Source organism: Arvicanthis niloticus, chromosome 2 (assembly GCF_011762505.2).
Source record: "Arvicanthis niloticus isolate mArvNil1 chromosome 2, mArvNil1.pat.X, whole genome shotgun sequence".
Lineage (NCBI taxonomy): Eukaryota > Metazoa > Chordata > Mammalia > Rodentia > Muridae > Arvicanthis > Arvicanthis niloticus.
The window spans coordinates 14,163,478-14,173,090 of NC_047659.1; the positions used below are offsets into that span (position 1 = coordinate 14,163,478).

General features: G+C 42.2%; 1 pseudogene; it reads left to right on the forward strand.

Annotated features, from left to right (window-relative positions):
* Window positions 1–5,562: 5,562 nt before the first annotated feature.
* On the forward strand, window positions 5,563–6,615 carry LOC143433714 (ribosome biogenesis regulatory protein homolog; annotated as a pseudogene).
* Window positions 6,616–9,613: the final 2,998 nt, after the last annotated feature.

Below are 9,613 nucleotides of genomic sequence, written 5' to 3' on the forward strand. Positions count from 1 at the left end.
CAGTATTCTCTAATACCAAGAAATACAGTTTTGGTGCAAACTAATAAGAGGTCATCAGGACTTTGAGACAGTTGGTCTAGGGAGGAAAGGGCAGGATTAGAAATTTTGCATCTGGCCCTCTTCAGGGGTGTTCATCATTTCAAAAAATATAAAAGCCCTTATACAAAGAGCAAAGACACAAATCTGGTGTATTTTAGAGGAAAAAAAAAACCAGATCCTTTGTCAGTGGAAGCTGACATCACTGATAGTATGGTCATCGAGCACCTCGCCATCAGAGCCCATGGTCAAGGGGGTGAGTCCCGGGTCTCCTTTGCAGGCAACTTGCTCCTCTCATCCACAGGCCTTGGGAATCTGCTCCGGGCCGAGGAGGGGTGAGGCAGGTCTCAGGAGTAGGCAATCAGGCAGTGGTACTCCAGGCAGCCCAGGTCTGATCGCCCCTTCAACTCCTCCAGGCTCTAGGCAAGCCCCTCAGGGAGCAGGTCTCTTGGTCCTGGTGCTAGAGCATAGGGTGCTGGTCAACTTTGCAGTCAAACTGGCTTCCACCACTAAAGTTTGCCAACTTGGCAGTTTCCAAAAGTTTGCCTAGATGGATGAATGACTGGTACCTCATTGTGCCATTTGGGCTGGTTTCCTAAATTGTTGATTTTCTTTCATTTTAAGTCCTTGGAACACCAGTCCTACTCTTTCAGGATCTGGGTAGGATTCAGGGTTTCTCCAAAACAGTCAATACTTTTAAAGAAGGCACTCTGGTGAAAGCAACAATCAGGCATTTGAATTGGTGGAATTTAAGTCCACTTCAAATTTGGTTATGCTGTTCCCTTGGGGTGGGGCATGCATCCCATCCATATCTCGATATTAAATCAAGGCAATGTATTTAATATTAACATTAAGCACATGGGGAAGTAACGCTTTAAGAAACAGCACTTCTGTGAACAGCTTCCCATCTTCCAATACTTAATTGTGACAAAGCAAAAATACATTTGAAACACTCATGAGACATGTGCTGCAAACTACTATGTATTCCAGTCATTCGGTTTCTTGGAATCTAAACTCCTGGCCATACACATGAGTCTGTGGGGCTGTGTCAACATTTAGTAGCAACAGCAAGCCAGCCATCCTAATCCAGCAAAATAGAATTCACTGTTTAACTTGTAAGGAGGCTGGTGCGTGTTGGTTCAACTCTGGGAATTCTTGACATCTCTGCACTATGATGTTTCCTGCTGGGTTTGCTCTGCAGACTGATGAAACCTTCTCTCCTGTAGAAGTTCAATTATAGGTTTAGCTAATGTCTGGTGAAAGAAGGCATGTTTCATTTAACTGGTACTTTGGTTTCTCAGTTGATGGGCACACAGTCAACAATCACCCTTACTGACATGGGTTCTTTTCCTTAGTGATGTCCCTCAGCATGGTACCATGCAGACATATGGCTAGGCATCACTTCTGGGCCACTCTGGCCTTCCACCCACAATCTCTAGGCAGTGGCTGTCTGACAGCAAGCACCAACAACTTGCTGCAGGTCACCACCTGTCTATAAAGTGTCATCCTTTAAGATGCATGGCATTACCACACAGTTCTTGCTGGACTGTTTGCCTGTCCTGTACCAAAAGGTTTTTGAGAACAGACATAGCATTTGACTTTGTATTTGCTGTGTCTCCCATCATTGTTCAGTTTGGTTAAGAAATTAACAGTGAACACCTATATATTTATGCATCACTGTCTGCCAGCTTGAACCAACAGACTTAAAATACACTCTAAACTTGGAGTAAACTGTTTCTTATGCTTTAGTACAATGCATGTTTCTCTATTCCTAGGTACCTCATGCCAAACCACTCACTTTATAGTATTGGTTAAAGTCAGCAAATGGCATGGAGTAATATATCCTGAAGACAGACTGTAAGCACCTCACAGGCAGGCTTGAACTCTCATTCTCTTTCTCCTCTTTAATGTCTATGTAATAATCATCCTTCTAAGAACTTGTTGAATGGCATAGATTTTACCCAGAAGTCTTTCAATGGCAATGGTCAATACACAACTAAACACAAGCAATCAGTCAAACACAAAAGAGGAAGGTATTAACTATGTAACTGAGTGAGAAGTCACCTGGCTTCCAGTGCTTAAACTATTGTCATCAGGATTTCTCACTGCCCTTCTTTATTTCTTGTTTGGCTTTTCTGTGTTTGCTTTCTTGTGTTCACATGAAGACATCTTTTGTCTTACATGGGTAGTGTTCTAACTTAGCAAACATGTTAAGGGTATCACTTTACTCTCTTCCACTGGAGATGATATCAGAAGAGGACTGTAACTTACCAACTAGATTTGGCTGCCATCCCTAAGCAACTCAGTGTGATCACAGGAATTAACTCTTGATGACCAGGCCAGTGTCAGTTGCTTGTTTCTATAACCAGAGGATGGCTTTTACATGGGACAATCAAAACAGATTTGTGTATCTAACACTCCAAATCAGCACTTAGAACCACAAATATTTTGTGTGGTAGGGCTTTTTAAAATCCACATATGTAACATACAAATGTAACAATTTATATAATCAAAATAAGAGACCTTGCAGGTAAGATAAAAGTTTAAACAGGAAGCTCATACAAGCTTTGCTTATACTTTATATAAATATGCTTAGCCTGAAGATAATTTAATATACATATTATGACTTACTGTCAGATGTGGTGGTACACTCTTTTAATCCCAGCACTTGGGAGGCAGAGACAAGTGGATCTCTGAGTTGGAGTTCTGCTATCCATAGCAAGTTCCAAGTCAGCAAGGACTATATACTGAGAAGCTACTATAGAAATGTACAATTAGAATATATTTACTATGCCTGAAATTTCTGTGCAAACCCTCATGTGAGGTCCACTTGTGTTTCCATGAAGAGACTCCAGTTTTGCACTTTGGAGCATTTCAACACTGTGGTTTTCACGTGAGGAATGCTCAACCTATAGTTTCCTCCTGAATGTTGAAGATAGGGAACTCTGGAATTCCCAGAGCACCTTAGTAAGAAAATACACAATACTGCTGTCAGGGAAAAAGCTGACCTTCAAAACTTGGAAACATTCTAAGTATTATAATCTACTCCTGAAAATAACTTTCCACTCAATAAGGCATCACAGGTGTCCAAAATCCCAAAGTACTTGGAATATTTTCCAACAACCTACGTGTTGTGTGCCTAACTTGTTTTTCTTTCATTGGCCAAGGTACAGATTGGAGGTATAACCTTCTAGAAGTGAATTACAGCTCATTAAAAATGATGGAGACTATTATGTCGTGTTTATCATTCATAAGATGTGCAAAGCCAAGACTGGATTTGGCTCCATGAAGTTCTTAAGGAATAATTTTCTTGGTTTGGGAAAATTTTTAACAAGCTCCTCTTCACAGGGTTGACTGAGAAAGTGGGCTTGTCAGTGACTGAACACAACTTAATACCCATCAGAAATAGATGAGCAGCCACTTTTACCAACAGGGCTTGTCCAAAGGACACTCTGGCAGTGCAGCCTTTTGTGCCTTGAAGTAACTATTGGGATTCAGCTTCATGACTGTATCTTTTCTCTTTCCTACCTTCAGGAATGTTTCAGCATACAAAGCAGATCATTTTTGTTACAGATTCCATAATTAACAGGGAAGCCCAGGAAACATTATCTTCCTGAAGTTCTCTATCAACTTCTTCAAGCCTTGATGATAGAATCAATGCCAAAACTGAAAAATGCATTCCTAATTCCATTTATCTTTAAGGGGAGCAGGCTTTTGTCTAATTGAGAACTTGGAGTAAAATCTTTCTGTAGAAAAGAGAAACAGGCAATCCTATATGTTTCATATAAGTAACCGGTCACTCATTGAACGAATAATTGACATTAGTGAACTGGTTGAAGGCTAGTTAAATGTGTAGCTTATTTACTATTTGAAATTTAATTGTGTTTTTCTATTCTAGTTCTCAACTGAATAAGTACTTTACATTCTTCCATCAAACAAAAGTATTGTTTTTGGACAATGGTGGTGTATGCCTTTAGTCCCAGCACTTGAGAGAGTGACACAGACATATCTCTGAGGCTGAAGCCAGCCTGGTCTACAGAGCAAGGTCCAGGACAGCCAGGGATACACAGAGAAGAGAAGCCCTGTCTCAAATACAAACCAACAACAAAACAATAGTATCATAAATAGAACAGACTTCCATTTTCTTTCTTTAGGTGGCTGAGGCCACACTATTTTATAGCATTCATGGGGGTCAGTAAAGATATTACAAACCCAGAACAACTGTGGAAAATGAAGCCTCAGCAGAACCTGGAAGATGACAGTTACTTGGTAAAATAATGCCTATAAAAGGTAATAAATAAAATCTATATACTTCAAGTGTATTCTCAATCTCCTAGTGTTGGGAAGGGTACTCCTTTCTAATCTGCTGATCTCTGTGCTCAGGTGCCTGTAGCTGAAGCTGTATAGTACAATTGAAGTGACTTGACCAATTATCAGTGCTTAGCTGTATAACCTCCATGGGTCCCTGAAAACCCTGGGTCCTGCATTTCTATGAATCAACTGGACCAGATCATCCCCAGAGCCTTTGGGTCCTTTCTAACACCTGTCCTTCTGAGTTTCAAAGCAAAAGTCATGATGGCCTGTATAATAGTAGTTTTGTAAGCATTTTTATAGGTAGTTTACTAGAGAGTTCACCATGTAATCAGTGACTGACTGTTTAAACCAAATAAACTGTTTTGTGTAAAGAATCAGTTGTCTCACTTTAGATCAATAGCAATGTTTCTTGCTACATCATTTAAAAGGTGGCAGGAATTTTTGGTGCCAAACAGTTACTGTTTGAAAATATTCAATGTGCAATTCTAAAAGTCACAAGCATATACGCCATAAAACAAAATTATTTTCATTTTTCCATTTAGCTCTCTTACTTGCTGTAATGTAATGTTGAGCCAGAAAACTCTTCTTGCTGGTTCACTCAGGCTGTTTTAAAATGCAGGAATTACAGAGCCATTTTCTTTCTGGGTGGTGTGATTAGAAAGATATTGGATAGAAGAATGATTTATGTCAGGTGACAAGAGAACTCATCCTTAGACACTGGCAACTGTGGGTACTGTGGGGATGATTCTGTGTGCAATGAGGAGGAGAGCCTGAACATCTGACAGCAGTGGAAGCTTCTCCTCCAGCACACTTGGAGCTATGAGAAAAGACTTAAATAAGCAAGCGGTTCAAAAAGAACATGATAGGAAACAATCTGTGGTCTTCATTTGAGTCTTTAAAATTTTTATTTCTCGTTATTCCCTGTGGAAACAACAAATTGTTCAACACAGTTTTTTTTTTTTTTTTTTTTTTTTTTTTTTTTTTTTTTTTTTTTGAATTGCTGACTGGCACAAAACACAGTGGACAGAGAAGTATAATTTGTTGGAAAGCAGATTGTGTCTGCAGGAGTTCACTAGATAGTTAAATAGCTTTTTCTAAACTTTCTGATCATTAATTCATCTCTTTTAGAAATATAATACAGAGTGTTGCTGTAGTAGGGACACATTCTGCTGTTGCCCCAAAGTGAGGGAACACAGGTGTGCATCAAGAGCCATGGATGGCAAGAGAGTGGAGGAGCTGCTGGCCAAGGCAGAGCAAGAGGAGGTGGAGAAGCTGCAGCTCATCAAGGTGCACAAGGAGCTAGAACTGGAATTCGACCTGGGCAACTTGCTGGCTTAGGACCACAATCCCCTGACAGTGCTGCGCCAGGCCGGACCCTCACTGGAGGCTGAGCTGCGGGCACTGGCTCCGGACAACATGCAGCTTCTCATCAACCAGCTACTGGCAGCTGCAGACCATGGAGTGCATGGAGGAGGCGGTGGTAGTGCGCTTGCTGGAGCCTGCCATATGCCTGCCCAGCAAAAAGCTGCTGCCCTTGCCCCTGCCCACTGGCCTTAAGGGCATCCCATCCATCCCCAAAAGAAGACTAACCTCCTGTGGGATGAGGTGAGTGGCCAGTGGCGGTGCCTTGGTGCTACAAGCACGCACAGGATGACAGTAAGTAATGGCTCATCAAGGTGCCTGCGAGCGCCAACCCCATGGAAGACCAGTTCACAAAGAGGATTCAGGCCAAGAAAGAATACATGGCCAAGAAAGAGATGAACCTTCTGTGGAACCTGGCCCGCGAGCACAAGATGCAGATGCCCAGCTCAGCTGGGCTGCACCCTAAGGGACACCAGAGTAAGGAGGAGCTTCAGTGGGAAGCTTCCAGGAGCGCCTCCCCAAGGAGAAAACACCCAGACCCTTTGGCAAGAAGAGGAAGTTTCAGCCCCCCCTTTGGGGAGCTACTTCGAATCATGAACAGTAATAAACCTCAGCTGGACGTGACAAGGGCCACCAACAAACAGATGAGGGACGAAGTCCAAGAGGAGCCTGCCAAGAGGAGGAAGATGAGCCAGAAAGGCAAGAGAAAAGAGGGCCTGCCAGGACCTTCCTGCAAGAGAAAGGGCAGCCTGCCTGCTGGGTCAGGGAGAGAAAAGGAAAGGAGGCCTTGGAGGCAAGAAGCATTCCAGGCCACCTGAGTCAGGGGGCAAGAAGACAGGAGTGCCGTGCCAAGCTGGGAAGAGGAGGAAGTATCTCCCCTCTGGACCTGTTCTGAAAAGCTAGGACTGTACTAAAGGTTAAGTTGTGCATGCTGCAGGCTGGCTCAGGAGGTGGCTGCTGTCCTCAGTGAGACTGACATTGAAGTGACAGGTTTGCCTCCCCAAGAGAGTCAGTGCTGGACTATGAACTAATGGAGACGCTGACTGGCAGTTAGTGTATTTTGGAGCATGAGAATTATAGAAATGATATGGTCAGAACCAGGAGTAAGTTAAGGCCTGCCTTTTTTATCTTGACTTTGGATACTGGGTAAGAGTTGATCAGATTTCTTAGTTATAGTAGATTGGTTTCAACATTTTTGCATTATTTTTGTAACAAACCTTATATATTTATCAAAGCAAAGGAGGATGGGGGAAAATTACGTCCACCTGTGATTTACAAGTATTGTAAAGGTATGCTTTAACCTGATGTTGCTTTTAACTTTTACTGTTGATAGGGGTTGTATGTGAAGTCAGTAACCTGGGTACCAGTACGGAGTGTGCTTGAGAAAAACAAAGTAGTTACAATGGTTATAAAAAGACCCCTCCCTGGGTTGTGGTAGCCCATGCCTTTAATCTCAGCACTGGGAGGCAGAGGCAGGCTGATTTCTGAGTTCGAGGCCAGCCTGGACTACAGAGTGAGTTCCAGGACAGCCAGGGCTACACAGAGAAACCCTTTCTCAGAAAAAAATAAATAAATAAATAAATAAATAAATAAATAAATAATAAAAAATAAAAAGACCCCTCGTATGTGGAAAACTTTGCCACTAACTATTAATATTAAAAGTATAGTGCTTTTTGATGTTGGTTCAGGTTGTGCATTTGGCCAGTGAATTGCTTTAAGTGATATATTGGAACCACACTAAGTAATGGTAATTAACCTTGTAATGGTAATTAACCCAAGAAAATGGTTGTCATTTTGTTTGTAACTGATGGCTTTTGTTTAATTGGCTTGAGTTTAGCAAGTGCTGGTCTGGAATTCAGTATGGAGCCAAGGCTGAGGTTAGAGAGGAGCAGCCACACCCAGAAGAAGACTTCATGTTTATTTCTGTCCTGGATGTTTTTCCCTGTTTCATTGTTTTATTTTTGGTCTTAATAAACTTATGTTTGCAAAATTAAATTATATATATATATATATATATATATATATATATATATATATGCAAAGAGTAAGACTATACAATGAAATTCATACGTTCATTGATTTAAATCACCCTGCTATTCCTGCTGTTCTCATAAAACCACAAGCACATAATGAAATTCATTTCTATACTAGGATTGACTATTATTCCAAATCCTTTTCATTTTACCTAATAAATCCCCTGCTGTTTCTCTGCAGAATTGCCACCTTTGGTCATTGTCATAGTGATACGATGTGGCTGAAGGAAGTAGCCCAGGACAACACAAACAATTTGGAAAGGACTTACATGATTTTTTCACTCTTACACCTGAGAGGTTAGGTCACATTGTACCATAGATTCAGAAGGCAGAAGCCACAGATGACAGTGCCAAACACAGTCCTTCCTGAACTACTGAACACATTTAAATGGAGGTTTCACTGGATCTCAGTGAACTCTTGAGTTCTCACTGGAACTCAGAAAGGTAGATATTGGAGAAGTGATGGCTAATGAAACTACAGAGCAGCAATCTAATGTCCCTGTTGACCTTTGCTCAAGATGCCTACTATGTCTGGTTGTAATGGAGAAAGGGAGAAAGTGGGGTTTTATCTTCTGAAGAAGAGACATAAACTTTACAATTGGATATTCCCTTGGACCTGAACTCCTTCCTATATTGCCATGAGCAAGGGAGTTTACATTGCAAAAATGGGATTGTGGAAACACATGTCTGAATATATTGAAACAATGTCTCCTCTCAAGGCATGTGCACAATAATTAGATATAATCCAACTTGCATAAAATTAAAGGTGCAGGAGAACCATTGTTGCATTTGGGAAACAGGACACCCTGGGGAACTGGACTGTGGTACATGAATGGTGCCTAAGGGTAGATTTATCATGGAGAAGAATCTCCCTCAAGCAAGAACCCTAGACCTTTAGGTACTAACAAAGATGAGCTGCCCATGCCAAGGCCCTAACAAACTCTCCCGTACAAAGTGCTTGCCTTGTAACGAAGCAGAGAGAAATCTCTAGCTTTGAAGGGAAAGTTGCCAAGGTGTATCCCCTGAGTCAAAAGAGAGACTCCAGGAAAGGGCACCTCAGAAACTGGTCAATGTGGGGCAAGCTGGTCAGCAGGTAGGCCATGGCAGTTTTCAGTGACATCATCAGTAGTCACTTCCCTGGACAATCTCTTGTATCCAGGAGAACCCGAGAATCTTCTGTGATGTCACCAGTGTTGTGGAGACACCAACTGCTTGTGGGGTATTCCTTCAGAGCCTCTGGGTTCACAAGCAGTCATGTTGTCCATGCTGCTCAGGCTGTTTCGTAGGGACAGTACAATACAACAAGAGACCAGACCTAGGCAGAAGGCATTCTGTAAAGCAGGAAGAAGGAGATGGCCCTGGGGAAGACACAGTGAGTCCTGGGCAGTGCATGGGGAAGCTTCCTGGAGGAGGGGCGCTTGAGCAGGTCCTTACAGGAGAAGGGCTTAGCATCTGGAGCCTCAACATTTCTCAATGGCAGACCCAGAGTCCAGAATTTCTGATGATTACTTCCGCAGAGATCCAGGAATTGACAAGCCTTCAGTTGCTTTGCTGAGAGATCTGAATTTCCTGCTGAGTGGCAAAGGATGCCAGGAGAGAGTTCTGTGAGAATAACAAAGCCTTGCTCTCAGGATAGAGTGCTGAAGCATTTCATCCTCAATAGATTCCTGTAGGTTACATGAATATGTGATGCCAAGAACAGAGAGGGATAATCCCCTTGTCAAGTATCAAGGTCTCAGAGACTTTGGTCTGGAACACACATAATGTGGGCTGAATTACAGTCTGGGATAAGTGTAGTAGTGTGTGGTATCTCATCATGCATTTAAGAAGCAAGGATAGGTGTTGGCTTGTGGGAGATGTTTGGTGCT